This window comes from Lissotriton helveticus, chromosome 5_1 (genome assembly GCF_964261635.1).
Source record: "Lissotriton helveticus chromosome 5_1, aLisHel1.1, whole genome shotgun sequence".
NCBI classification, from domain to species: Eukaryota; Metazoa; Chordata; class Amphibia; order Caudata; family Salamandridae; genus Lissotriton; species Lissotriton helveticus.
The window spans coordinates 762,484,147-762,499,022 of record NC_136065.1 but is presented as its reverse complement, the minus strand read 5'-3'; positions in this window follow the sequence as shown (position 1 = coordinate 762,499,022).

Below are 14,876 nucleotides of genomic sequence, written 5' to 3'. Positions count from 1 at the left end.
GGGAAGCGGGGAACCTCGCAGCAAAAACCTTCGGACCACGTCGACATGCAGGGGTCGTTGAAGTGGTTGGCCGTCCTCCGGAATTTTCACACGAAGCTCCTCACAAACCTCTGGCTGGGCTGGTACCACTGGAATCGCCCCATGTTGGGCGCCAGCTGAGGTACTGGGTTTTTAAGAGCCGGCACAGAACCGGCAACCCAGCGGTGTCAGGGTACACCCAGAGACCTCGAGTCCTTCCTGATTTAGACCTACAGAAACTCAGAGTCTTCTAGGTGAAGTCAAGGATCGATTTTATTGGCTGCAACCAAGGTAACAAGTGTCCTAGAAGTACAACACACGGGGAGTATATTCTCAGGAGACTGCTCAAATTTACAAAGTCAGGCTTCTCTTCTTATACAGAATTTTGAGCTTCAGGCAAACATTCTTAGTTTTATAGTAGATCATTGACATTCTTAAAATACAAAGAAAAAGCAGAGTCATGATGACATGTCCATATTTCACTTCGTGCTGCCTACAACAAATCATCCGGGAAGGCCCAACATTTCATCAGATATCGGTGGACCCCAATAAAAACGGGCACCTCCCCACCATAAAGCAAGTGAAGCAAAGAGACAAGACAGATGTGAGCAAGATACGGCAGGTGTGTGCGCTGAAATGGTTTTATGGCTTGTTGAACCTTGATGCTATCTTGTTCGGCCACTGGGAGGGGAACTGACCTAACGAGTTCGGCCTGGGGCAATGGTTCCAACTTGTACAGGTCATAGGAAAGTCGATTAAGGTGTACGTGTCCTTGTGGAATCGAATTCAGCTGGTTTATAGGCCTATGTAAAGGGCAACTTACAAAATGGCTTCCATACTTAAAATGGAAGCCGAGGGTTCTGAATGATATTGACGATTTCGAGGTGAAGAGTTCACTCGAATATGCTGGAAATGCTTGTACATGGTATACTCGTCATTCTCGGTCTTTTGATATCAAATTCGTCAATTTACGACGAAGTTTTATTCTCGAGTGCAGTCATATTACACAAGTCCAGAATTTTCAGAACTACAATATCATACAAAAAGGCAATGTTCAAGCCACCATATGTCACAAGGTAAACTTTTTTATTTGCAACATCTTTCAGTAAGTTTCCACAGAAGCTTTAATTAAATTAGGTTTTCTACCAGTGGCTTTGGTTCCCAGACAGGCCAGACACGAAAGGCCTTTTTCGCCTTCCAACCTTCTTCAAAGACATTCCGGGTATCTCCTTAAATCTAAGAATAACGAGGTCAAATTCCTGCACCTGCAGTAGGATGAGAACATACTGTCTTCTAACACTAAAAGGATCCATTTAATTATAATTATTGAGCAACCAAGGAGAAATGAAACTCAAAACAACCTGCAGTTTGGGCCTACAATTCAGGCAACTTAAACTAGACACATATTACATTACATGAATAATATTTCATCCTGCAAATTATACATACAGGAATTATAGGTTTAAATGTGCACACTAGGTTTAGATGCTAATACAACTCGAATCAATGCATCTTAATAATTGTGAAACACTGCAAACGATAAAAATACATGTGAGTGCGTTTAAACCATGAGTATAGTGCACCCATACAATTTAGAGTGCTGTAAGCGCTCTATCATAACCAACAGTAATGCAGTGAATGTACCACAAAAGTACACCAAACCAGTTTAGAAAAATATCCAATATTTTTATATATCCAAAACAAGACCATAAATAATAAAAATCTACCATACAGTTCTTAGAAATCTTCAGTAACCATAAAAGACTTGAAATTCAGTTCCTCAATCTGAGGCTATCACGGCATCGTGAAAAACAAATCCAAACAGTTCTGGCTGACCGCGGCGTCGCGGGCCAGCTACAGTGTTGGAAAGACCCGCAAAATAGGTCCTTCAAAAATGTAGGGCATCGGCTACCATTCGATGAGCCCCGAAGGGCTGGCATCCACAGGCGGCAGTTCCGGAGGTCGGTGGAGGAGTTGTCGGGCCCTTGAAGTTACACGCTTTGCAGATCAAATTCCTTGCGGTTGAAGTCCAGAGCGCCAGCGTTGGCAGGCGTCAGGGCTGCAGTGTGAAGTGCAGCAGTGCGGCGGGTGGTGCAGCAGCGGTTCGGTGATAGTCGTCCAGCTGCATCAGTGAGACCAGGCCTGCGGTGCGAGGTGATGTGGTGCTTGTTGCAGTGCCGGCAGGTCAAGGTGGAAGCAGCGGTGTAGTTGTTGCTGAAGCCCTGTAGTCAGCTGACAAACGGGAGTCGATGGTGCCGGCGTCGGTAGGCCAAGGCTGCGGTGCGGGATGAGGACGGTGCGTCATGTAACTTATGAGTAGTGCCCTTGAACCATGGTGCAAGTAGCGACGTCAATGTCAGCGAGGAGCATCGTCATCTGGGATACCAAGGTGGTAGCGTGAAGCGAGGTGGTGCGAAGTGTTTTGCCACAGGTTGTGGTGCAAGCAGCGGCTTGGTGGCAGCGTCGGGAGGCATCGTCGGTGAGACCAGGGTTGCGGTGAGGCATGCGGTGGTGCCCTCTGTGGTGACTTAAGAGCACGGAGTCGGCAACGGTATCATAGATGGCGTTGGGTTCCTTTTTATTCTGTTGCAACACAAAACAAATAGTCCCCAGTGTTGATGGCAGAAGAACTTGAAGTCTTTGATGTTCCTGAGACCTCTTGAACAGGGGGCAAGCTTTATCTCAAGCCCTTGCAGGAACTCAATAAAGAAGTTGCAGAAATGATGACGCACCATATTCCTTCTAATCACTCGAAATTGGCCACTGGCACACACTGGCCAATTTCGAGTGATTTTCTGGTAGGGCATTTCGATACCACACTGATTCATTTGTTTTAGAAGTGTAGCATCGCTTATCAGATAATGGTGATATTATGTCACTGTAATCACAGTTGACATGGTACATACAGGCCAGTATTAGGGCATCACAGTCTTGCTTAGATTAGATGTACTGATGTTAAATAGTCCTTGTCATAATGAGCGCTCTTTCACACTTTAATTGCTTCACTACGGTTTTCACTGTATTCCTACACTAACACGTCACAGAATGGTCACTTTTGTTGCCCTGTTTTTCACCTGCTGTGTAGGCTTCTCTTGTATTCTCCAAGGGCCTCACTCTTGGTTCGGATTTGTTTTAAACTTACCTCAGCCTACCCGATAGTAGCAAAACTCACTTCATTGATTGTTCTGAAATTGGTTTCTCATTTGTCCTTAGGATAGGAAAGATCCCTTGCTCTCATAATAACAACTGCTCTAAATTACCCAGTTTATCGCTTGAATTGAGAATGTTTTTTTTTCCATTGCAGAATGCCGATGACAGCATTGTAACTACAAACTTCTATGGACGCTACAAATATGACATATCTAAGGTAGGCACAGTTCTTACATGCACGCCTGCCATTTACTTGCATCCTTTGTTTTTTACTTTAATCTGTAAAAATGGCTATTCATGTTCTCCATGGTTAACATTCTCATGGACTTTACACACACCTGTGAATGGCTGTATTTATTTCCCCCACACACACTTTTGCGGTTAGGGTGGTGGTAGTATTCTAGATCAGTGTCAGTAAATATACCGAGATTACAATGAGGTCTCTATTGCTTCTAGCCCTGATGAAGTTCCGAGGCTACCCTACTAATGGAAAGAAACGTGTTGGCCAGACGTCTGTACTTATGTGGAGAGAATAAAAAAAGAGGAAGCTAGTAACTTGTTGGACACTGAATAAATGAATCAAGAAGAATTTGGAGATCACACAACTGTGACTTGTCAGACTTTTTCTTTGAACGGTGGCTGTTAATAGTGCAAGAATACACCCTGTGAGATAGCAAGTGTGCAAATAGATGTTCACTTACCAGTTTTCTAGGATTCACTTCCTAGACATTTTCCATTCCATTCAGAAACTCAACGGCCACTGCTTATCTAGTTCTAACTGCATGTTTTATTTCCAGAGATGTATATTTTGAGCGTGTTGGTTGTTAGATATGTACAAGTGGAACCTAGCTCGTTTTTGGCAATAGAAATGTGCCAGGAGCCAGTTGACTAACATTTACACTGCTGTGGGTGGCCAAAAACCTTTTTTTAAAATACCTTTGCTTGGAACGGAGCTGCTCTTTGCCATAGGAGATCAGATACGTCTGTCTGAACGTCTTCCCTTTTGGTCAAGTCAGTACACAGTTTGGGCATTTATTTGGACACCAAGCTATCTCTGGAGATGCAATTTTGTGTAACCACTTTATTTTGATTTTTTTTAAAAACAATAATATCGGAAGAAAACCTTGTCATTCACAAACTGGCACACTTCATAGTCATTGTTTATACAATATGTACAAACACATTGAATACAAAATAGTCATATGTTCATGAGGGATTTTCCTACATTCAATTTATTGTTTGAACTGGATTCAATGATGTGAAGCCCAGCTTTTTGAATCAGCTCTGGGTATTGGCTGGGGTATGTTTCCAATAGCCTATCCCACTTCATAAATGTACAGAAAGAAAGCCATGCGACCTCAAATGTGTCCATCCTGTCGTGTAGAACTCCCGCTTTCTTCAATTGAAGAAAGCATTGCTATTTCGGATCCTCAGTGGCACATGGCAGTGATTAACTCCATGGCCCAATGTTGTCTTGACTATCGAAATGCATGTAGCCTGAATTGTGTCCTGTCCTTAGAAGAACACATTGTACCAGTTCTCTTACCTCTGAACTGTCACCCCATTCTGCACAGAATCTCCTGTGAGGCCATGACTGCCGCCCACAAGACAATCTAAGCAAACGCTCTGGATTTTTTGGCTCCCAAGTTGAAGTGACGTTTCACTGGCAATATATTCTATTCCACCCTCCAGCTCATACTTCATGTCTGTAAAATGAGAACGGCAATTTATGGGAACAGATTTCTCAGTGGCCGCAGCAAATTAATGGAAGTTGTTCCTACTCAATTACTTCACATGGAAACCAGTCAGGTAAAATTTAAGAGTCTGCTTAAAGCCCTTAGGGCCAGATGTAGGTAGCCCAATACCGGTTGGTAACGGCCGAAAATCGGTAATTTCGGCCGTTACCGACCGGTATCCATGAAATGAGATGTAGGAGCATATTATTTACCGAATCGGAAAACATGAGTCAGTAAATATGAGTCGGTATAATTCCGACTCGGTAAATATGAGTCGGTATTTTTACCGAGGCGGAATATACCGAATTCATATTTACCGAATTCTTATTTTCCGAATCGGTAAATAAGAAACGGTAAAAAATTGGCCATGGAGATGTAGGAAAGGCCAAAAATACAGAATCCTCGGAAATTCGGTATTTATGAGTCGGTATTTACCATGGATTGAATGCAGGTGGTAACCAGGTGAGGGCCATAAAAAGAGTCCCAAAATGCACCTGTGGAACCATAATGGCGGCTTTCTACGTCATTGCAAGGCGGCAAAGACTACAGGCAGCAGAAGAGAGAGAATGGCAAAGGGAGGAACAAGTGTACAGGCAGAGGATAACACTGTTCCAACTGACAGAGCCTGAAATACTCCAGAGGTACAGGCTACATCCCCAAACCATCCAGGACTTGATCAGGGACCTACACCCACTCCTGGAGCACCCAATACCCAGGGCCCACGCCATCCCACCCCATGTGCAGGCGCTGTGTAGCTTACACCTGCTTGCCTCCGGGAGCTACAAGAGTGTGATAGCTGCAGTGGGTGGTGTGTCCCAGAGCTGCCTGTCCCGCTTCTTCAGGAGGTTCCTTGACGCCATGATGCAGAGGATGGAGCATTACATTTCATTCCCTGATACACCAGCGGAACTTGCAAAAACCAAGACTGATTTCTATCAACTGGTACACTTCCCTCACGTGATAGGCTGCATTGATGGCACCCACGTACCACTCTGTCCACCTGCAGCCACAGAACACATATACAGAAACCGCAAGTCAACGCACTCCATCAACGTACAGGTCATATGCAACGCTGGGAACATCATCACAGACATCGTTGCGAAGTTCCCTGGAAGTACCCATGATTCGTACATATTCCAGAATAGTGGAATATACACACGCCTACTTGCTGGAGAATTTGGAAACGGATACCTGCTAGGTAAATGACATTGACACACCATGACACTCACAGCAGATCAATGTATCATGTACATGCAATTATTGTAATTCTTTCTCCCCCCCTAGGCGACAGTGCATATGCCCTGCGGTCCTTTGTGCTCACCCCCTACCTCAACCCATCCACCAGGAGTGAAAGGCGATACAATGTGGTTCACAGATCTACATGCAACGTTGTGGAGCGCACATTTGGACTCCTAAAGAGCAGGTTTCGCTGCCTCCACAAGAGTGGAGGGGCACGCCAGTACACCCCAATCCTGTGCTGCAAAATCATTGCGACCTGTGCAATGTTACACAATCTCGCCACAAAGGAAGGCACAGAGGTGGAGATCACACATCATGAGGACATTGATGATGACACAAAACTGGCAGAGCCCCATGGTACAGTAGCAGCAGCAGCTACAGATGGGAGACTGAGACGGGCAGAGGTCACACAGCAATATTTCTGAGTGAGTAATGAAACACAGACAGGCAGAGTTCATGACGTACGTAGTTTAATTTTCACTACGCAAGTGCAAAATAGCACACATTGGTTACACAATATATAAATGTCCATGACTGTGCTGACATGGTTAACACCACCGTGACCTGTTCCTTGGGTGGAGGGCATAGTCAATTTTTACGGCCACGGACCACAGGGTGGGACTGGTGTGGCTGTGTGTCAATGTTCTCGGTGTGGCCTGTCTCAGTTGCATGACGCCTGTCGCTCCTACGTACTTCTTGTACAGGAGTGCTTGCGCCACTCCTGCTGGTGGACCCCTCACTTTCCCCCACACATGTGTCGCCTCGAGTGGCAGTCTGTTGTGCGAGCATGAGCTCCATTGCAGAGGTCACTCTGGCCATTCCCACTGATAAATTGTTGCAGCACTGCACAATGGCATCCTGCATTGCCACTGACCGTCTGCACAGCACGGTGGTTGGAGTAGCAAATCTGTTCAGGGCTTTTGTCTGCTGCCGCACATCGACACGAGCCTTGCGTCTCTCCAAATGGTCCCTGTCCAACTTGTCGCACAGGACAGTCATGCACTGTGTGATGTCGGAAATGCCAGATGCCATTGACTGCATGCTCTCGGATATGTCTCCAATGCCCATGCCTATTTCATCAAGCTTGTTGTTGGTTGTGCGTACCTGCCTCTGAACCCCCATCATTGCTCTCGCCTGCAGGCGCTGTACCTTGACCATGGTGGCCTCTAGTCCGCAGAAGACCCCCTGATCATCACGCACATCATCAGCCTCCCGTGGCCTTCGTCCTCGGACACTGGCCCGCACAGCTCTTGGAGTGGGCAGCTGCTAAGCGTCGGCTGAATCCTGTGGGTTGATGGGCATGTCACTCTCCTCCTCCTCCTCCTCAGATGTTTTCAGTATGCGGGGAGGGGGCACATCAAGGCGCCTTGACCTTTCCAGCACTGGGGATGGAGTTGTGGGGGTGGGGGACTGTGCAGCCGCTCCTGTCTCCTGACTCCCAAATAACAGAGTGGACTGTGGCTGTGGTGGTGTTGGCTCCTCAGGTGACTTGGCTGCCTGCTCTTTGTCCTTCCCTCCGTGTAAAGTGCTGGGTCCAGCTTCTTCCCTCCTCTTCTCCCTATCCTTTGCTGTGCTGCGCATTGACTCTCCTGTGGACAGACATGGACATTGTGTCAGTGGAGTGGTTCACCTGTGTCTCGTGATTAAACACACTACTATAGCACATTTGCCTGTCTCTCATTTGCCTATGCTAGTAGTCTGTTGCTTCCCTTGCTGCATGGCATGCTGACTGCTCAGAGGTATCTACCCATGACTACATTTCCCATGATGCATTGCAGGACATTGGTAAAACCTGTTCTGGAGTATGATTTAGGCACACAGAGTGTGTGAGGGGAATAGGTAAATGGGTTAATGACAATGTACTTGCATCTTACCTTGTTTCTTTGCAGCTCTTGCAGAGCTGTCAGCGTCCCCGATGCCGTGGATGGATTCAGGCTCAAGGGTGGAATCCACCAGCTCCTCTATGTCGGTGAGTCGTGGGGCTCGGTTTCTTCCTCCCCCTGTTGCAGCACATTCCTTGCGGTGGGCAGCTAGTTTCTTCTTGGTGATGATGCGGAGATCATACCACCGTTTTTTCAAATCGTCAATTTCACGGTGGGTGACACCAATGGCATTTACCTTGCCTTGTATGTCGATCCAGGTGGTGCGCTTGATGGACTCAGCTACATGCAGTGATTGTTTCCCAAAGATCTTGCTGTAATGTCTGACGACCTCAGCAACAAGCACCTGCAGTTCTTCAGGGCTGAACTTCATCTTCCTTTTGCGCTCAGCAGCATCCCTCTGTGCATCCTGACTCTCCATGGTGCTGTACAGATTAGCTCAGGGAAGCCTGCTCCTCAGTCTGTCCTCCTGCTCTCCTGACTGTTGGTTTCTGCACCTGCATGGGCGTGGCCAGTCCCAGGTACTAGGGAGGGGTGCTTGATTCTGATTGGTTGAATCCCCAGTACCTTTGGGATTGGGTGTGGTTGGGGTTCCTGATTGGTTCACAGGCTCACATGTTTGTCAGTTTCAAATTTCCGACTCGGTATTTACCAATTCGGTAAATACCGATTGCAGATACCGAGTGATTCCGAATCGGTAATTTTTACCGATTTTTTATCTACATCTGAAATACCGATTCGGTATGACTCGGTATTTAAGAATCGGTAACTTACATTTACCTACATCTGGCCCTTAGTCTTTATCTCCTTTTTAAAGAGCGATACTTCTATCACAAGCGTGATGTGCAGAATCTAGTATGATATAACTTAGGCAAATGTATAATTTCTGTTTGTTCCTTTCTTTTTAATTAGCTAGGACACCCTTCCACGCGAAGCCGTTTGAATGGCATTCACAGAAGTTGCATTTAAGTTTATTTTGATCTTCATCAGAGGCTTGGGAATTCTCCCTTTTCTTGGCTCTTGGCCTATCTTATTTAATATGCAGTCAAGTGTATTGGTGAAGGTTAGTGCTAAATATGGACTGCGTTTCTACATTTATTCAGATGACACCCAGATACGCCTACATATTTAATACCGCCAATCTGGTTGCAGCAAGTGCTTTAAAGTGCTGCATTGAGCGGCTGCTACATGGATGCAGTGTCATTTTCTCAAACTAATTGGTAATAATACCTAAGTCCTGGTCTGTGGTGACCAGGCAGTACGGCACACAAACGTCTGAGCAGCTACCTTGAAGATATGTGAAAAACAGCGCCGATTGAGTGGAAACTGGCAATCTTTGTTAACAAGGATTTATTTAGGGGTATGCAGTGAGGTCGTTATTTACAGACTGGCCATTTAATCTCCCGGAAGAGGCTTAAAACAGACTTGTCATGGGTTAGTAATGGGCGTATTATGGTAGGCATGTGTCAAAGCACTCATTTAATGGGTATGTTCTCAAGTGCAATCATGAGAGCCGTGCATAAATCTAGAACTAAAAATAATAAATACTACTATTCATTTCCGATAAAAAAAACTGCTTATCAGCACTATTTACCGGGAAGTAAAAGACATATGGTTATGGATAAAAAACGCCAAGTTTTAACGTAAGTTATTATAAACTTGTCCATATTACCTACGTAACAATGCAGCTTTCATGTGTAACTAATGAGCTAAAACACACTTTTGGAAATAAATACATACATTTTAGTTGATTCTTAATGATCTACTGTTAGAATTGGCATCTTTAGCGTGGTTTCCCCTAACGTTTTGACTGTACCTCCTGTATTTTTGATGCTGCGCTGGATTTCGTATTCTCTGGCGTAAATGCTTTGGGAGATTTGCCACCGCTGATCAGTGTCAAAGTGCAAGTGCTCCCTGTGTAAATTAATATTACAATTGGTTCTCCCTGATTGGCACATTTGGTTTACTGGTAAGCCCCTATTAACGTGCACTGTGTGTGCCAGGGCCTGTAAACCAAATGCTAGAAGTGGGCTTGCAGCACTGATGATGCCACCCACATGAGTAAGTAAGTAAGTAAGTAAAATGTATTTGCTTAATTAATTAAAATCATTGCAATATATACACTCATGAATAACCATTGAAGAAAAAAGAAAAATGATATTTAAGTCTGTTCAAGACAAAGAGTTTATAGATTGGGAAAGAAGGGCAAGGAAAAAGTCGCTAGGAGGGGATCGAGCTCAGACTTGGTCCAATAGTGGGTTCAGGGAGTTGATTTCCGGATGAACTTTACAAAACGTGACGCCAGCTGAGGTGAGTCTCCCCTCATACATGCATATAATGCTTCCTGGCATGTCCTGATGTTAAGAAGGAGCCAAATTGGTCGCAACCAGAAGTTTCTTTGGGCTCGGAGATTTTGGCAGATGCACATAATATAGATAAGATTTTCCTCGTCCAGGTTGCAGAAGCGGCATTGGGAGGATGCATCGTTCTTGTATCCTTGTCCAAACTTGTATGCCTTCAGCGGAATTAAGCCAAAGCGAAGTCTCATTAATTGGAGTTTTGTGTGGACTTTCATAGAGGATGCCAGGTAAGACGGTAAGATTTTTGGGGCATATGGTTTGGAGGCCCAGGAGCCGTGGAAGAGCTGAAGTAACCATTGCTCATCGTGGTCGTTTGATAAGATTTTTGCTTGCTTGGTAAAGAGTTTTGTTTTTGCCTCGATGGGCAATGGAGTTGACCAAATGTCCTTTGCTTCGAGGGATTCGAGGCAGGATGTCAAATATTTATTCCACGATGTTTTGGGGTTGCTGAGGGCTAGCCATATGCAGCTTTTTAAGGTGTGAGAGCTAGCTTGTTTGGTTTTTAAGCAGTAGCTGAGATATCTTGCACTCATAATCCATTGCTGAGAGGATAAAGAAAATTCTTTCCGAATTTGGGCATGAGCGGTTGAGTTTGGCAGTCGGAGGACTGTACGGTAGCAAGACGATTGCGCTCTGTCCAGCCAATTGTTAATTTTATCTTTGAAGATTATTGCATCAAAAGAAATTGTGGGAAGTAGTTTTGCAGTGATCAGTTTTATTAATGGTGCAAGGTCTTGGGAGTACAGAGCACTTTTAGTTTTTATAAAGGCCCCTTCCAGGCTGTGAGCAACAGCCTGCATTTCGGTTATGTGCACAGACGGTCTCCCTTTATGATCAATCCACACGCCCAGGTACTTATATGCAGTGACAGTTTCCAACGGCTTCCCTTCGATAAACCACAAGATCTTTTTGTTTTTTGTGGAAGATATTACCATTGCTTTAGTTTTGGTGACATTTATTTTAAGCGTATTGAGGTTGCAGTACTGAGCGAGGGAATCAAACAGTTTTTGGAGGACCACCTGGGTGTGGTCTAACAGAATGGTGTCGTCAGCGTATTGTAGGGTTTTAATTTTTCTTAGTTCGATTCCCGGAGGGAAGGCACAGGTGCGAAACAACCATTCGGGAAGGTCTGTGAGATACAAGTTAAAAAGTAGTGGCGCAAGGGGGCACCCTTGTTTTAGGCCTCTACTAGTATAAATTTTGCTAGAGGTAGACCATCTCGCTGTTAGTCTTACCTTAACCCAAGTGTCGGTGTGTAGGGCTATTAATGCGTTCAGTAGCGGCCGTGGAATGCCCCATCTTGTCAGTTTTTCCCACAGTTTAGGCCGGCTCACACTGTCAAAGGCTTTACGAAAGTCGATAAATCCTAGGTGTAGCAATTTACCTTTTGTGGCTAAGGTGGATTCCATCAGGTAGGCTATGCAGATCAAATTGTCTTCGATGTGACATACTGCTTGCAAGACTGGAAGAGATGGGGGTGGTGGATATGGCTTTGCGTTTGGTTCAATCCTATCTAGTTGAAAGGCGACAGGCAGTATCCCTCCCCCTTTTCAATCAGAATTTGTCAATAATGATCATGGGGTACCCCGGGGGTCCTCTATCAGCCCCATGTTATTCAATGCCTACATGCGGCCGCTGCTGGGTGTCATCAAAGCACATAACATTAGTGTGGTTAACTATGCCAATGACACCCAGTTTATAGTGTCCATGGAAGGTGACCATGCTGATTCCCAAGAAACATTTCATAAATGTATGCGGGAAATGGTGAGCTGTTGGAGAAACAACTCACTACAGTTTAACAACGACAAAACGGAGATTCTGCACTGTGGAGTGGGCATAGTGCCTCCAGTTTTACCTATTGACTTCTGGCCTATCCCACAAATGCCTCCTTGGTACCCGTGAGCACAGTATGCAATCTGGGGTCAGCTTCAATGATAAGCTGAATCTGGAATCCCATGTCAATAAGCTGGTTGGAAGCTACTACACTCTCATTAGAGGTGTCCGGAAGGTGATGCCACTGCTACCTTCTCAGGCCAGAGCCACAGTGGTTAGGAGTGTCATCCTGAGCCACCTGGATTATTGTAATGCCTTGCTACTGGAGTCCCCCAGTTATCTGATCACGAGGCTCCAGAGAATTCAGGCAGTAGCAGCGAAGCTTGCATTGACAAGTCCACCTCGATCATCGACAACCCAGGCATTAGCGGAGCTGCACTGGCTCCTGGTGACCCAAAGGATAATGTTCAAGTCTTTTTGCATTGTTTTTAAAGCACTAAATGGTCTTGGACCTAAACCACTGCAGGGTAGGTTTGTATGGTATACACCGGTATGCAGCTATCGGTCCTCGTCAGCCAATCTTGCTATTATCCCGATGTTAAAGAGATCTACTATGGGGGGCTGAGCGAACGGCGTGGCAGCTGCCCGCCTCTGGAATAATCTTCCCTTGGAGCTGAGGCAAATGCAGGACCTACTGTTGTTCATAAAGAAAGTCAAGACTTGGCTCTCTCCTAGAGCATAATCATCCGGTTCAGCCACACTGCTTACCCCCTAGCATTTTACTCGTATCTTAGTGCCAGGATGCCCGTAGGGTTACAGCGTGCTTTATAAATGTCGATATAATACAATCCAATAAATATCAAGTTTTGGCTACGGAGGAGCATGTGATTTCCCCAGATCCTGTTTCGCAGGAGTAGCAAGCAAAAAGGGTTCAAGATCAAAGTCAGCTCCAGAGACAGGTACAGAGCGATTTGAATGTTGTTGCCGGTATACAGTCTGATTTTCAGAAGCCCAAAGAGATGTTACCGCATTTGGGGGTGGAAAGGTTGATGGAAGAGATGTGTTCAGAAATAAGAACAGAATTCGCCACCTCTGAGAGGAATCAGGGTAAGATACAGGAGTCTTGCGAAGCACTAGAAGAAAAGAAGAACTCACTGATGAACTGGGTGGCTGTGGTTGAGGCATCACTGTCAGATTTGGGTACTGAAGTTGAGGAGAATCGGAGCGAGATCTAGACGCTAAAAGGGAGAGAGAAAGACCCCAGGGATAAGATGGAATCCTTAGAAAACAATGTTTGGAGGAATAACTTGATGCTATTAAATATCCCGAAGGGGAAGGAAGGTGAAGATATTAGGAGCTTTGTTGTAAGGTTACTCACGGAGTTCATCCCTGGCTTGGAAAAATCTCCTCTGGAGCAAGATATTCAGAGGGTCCATAGGGACCCTTTCAGAAATACCGGTACAAGGAAAAACCTGAGAAAAATCTTGATTAAATTCCGGTCTTACTCCCTGAAAGAAAAAATCCTAAATGAGGGGCTTAAGGCTGGTGCACAATTTTGAGGATACACAGATTATCACATGGGTGATGGGAGCATATCGGGAAAAAAAGAAAAAAGTCTGATTTTGTCAATGCAAAGAGATCTCTGGTGAAGGAGGAAACCAAGCACTTAAGTTTGTTTTGTAGTCTTAGTCACAATGTCAATTAACACTATGTCATGAAATACAAATGGATTGAGGGTCAGGAGAAGGTGTCAGAACATTTTGGAATATCTGAGAATGGCAGAGAGCGAGATCCTTATTCTGCAGGAGACGCATCTGTTAAAATCGCTACGGGAGGAGGTTGTAAAGAAGCTAAAATGGGTGGACGCCTCAGTGTGTATCAACCAGAGTTGTTGTGTCAAGGGGTCACTATTCTTTTTAAGAAGACAGCCTAGGCAGTAATACTGGAGACCCACTCGGATAATAAGGGGAAATGGGTGGTGATAAAAGTTAAGATTCCGGGGAATTCTTATGTTATTGCAGGTTATTATGGACCTAATTTGGATGAAACCATACCTTTAAAATCTATGTATAATCAATTATTGGAGTTTTTGGCCCCCATTATTTTGGGGGGCGATTTCAATGTATTATTTGAGCCCTAGACAGGTGGCCAAATGTAAAAATGCACCTAGAACCAAACCTACCCCACATGAGAGCATGCTTGAAGCGTTTTATGCTGGATTTTGGGTTGTTGGATGTATGGAGGGAGAAAGGGGTGGGGCAACAAAGATTTACTTTCTAGAATAGGAGACATGGTCATACCTCTAGGATTGACTATTTCCTAGTTGAGAGAGGGGAAGACAGGAAGGTTAGACCAGTGAAGCCTTTACCTACCCATTTGTCGGATCATTCCGCATTTTGCCTGAGCGTAAAGGTGGGCTAAAAATCCCCACCCCTAAGGTGGACTTTGTATAGAACTCTATTGTTAGACCCACAAGTGAGGTGAAAGCTGAAGGAGATAACTGGGGATTATTTTTGTACAAATGGCATGGATACCTCACCTCAGGTTACCTGGGAAGCTTACAAGGCTGTCATTGGGGGGGGGTTGGTTGGGATTGCTACATATAAAAATAAGGTCAGCAAGGGCAAAATAGCTCTATAGAAAATAGAGTGAAACAGCTGGAAGAAATTGGGAGGGGGAGAACGAGCAGAGGATACACAGCATGTGAGCTTTGCGGAGTT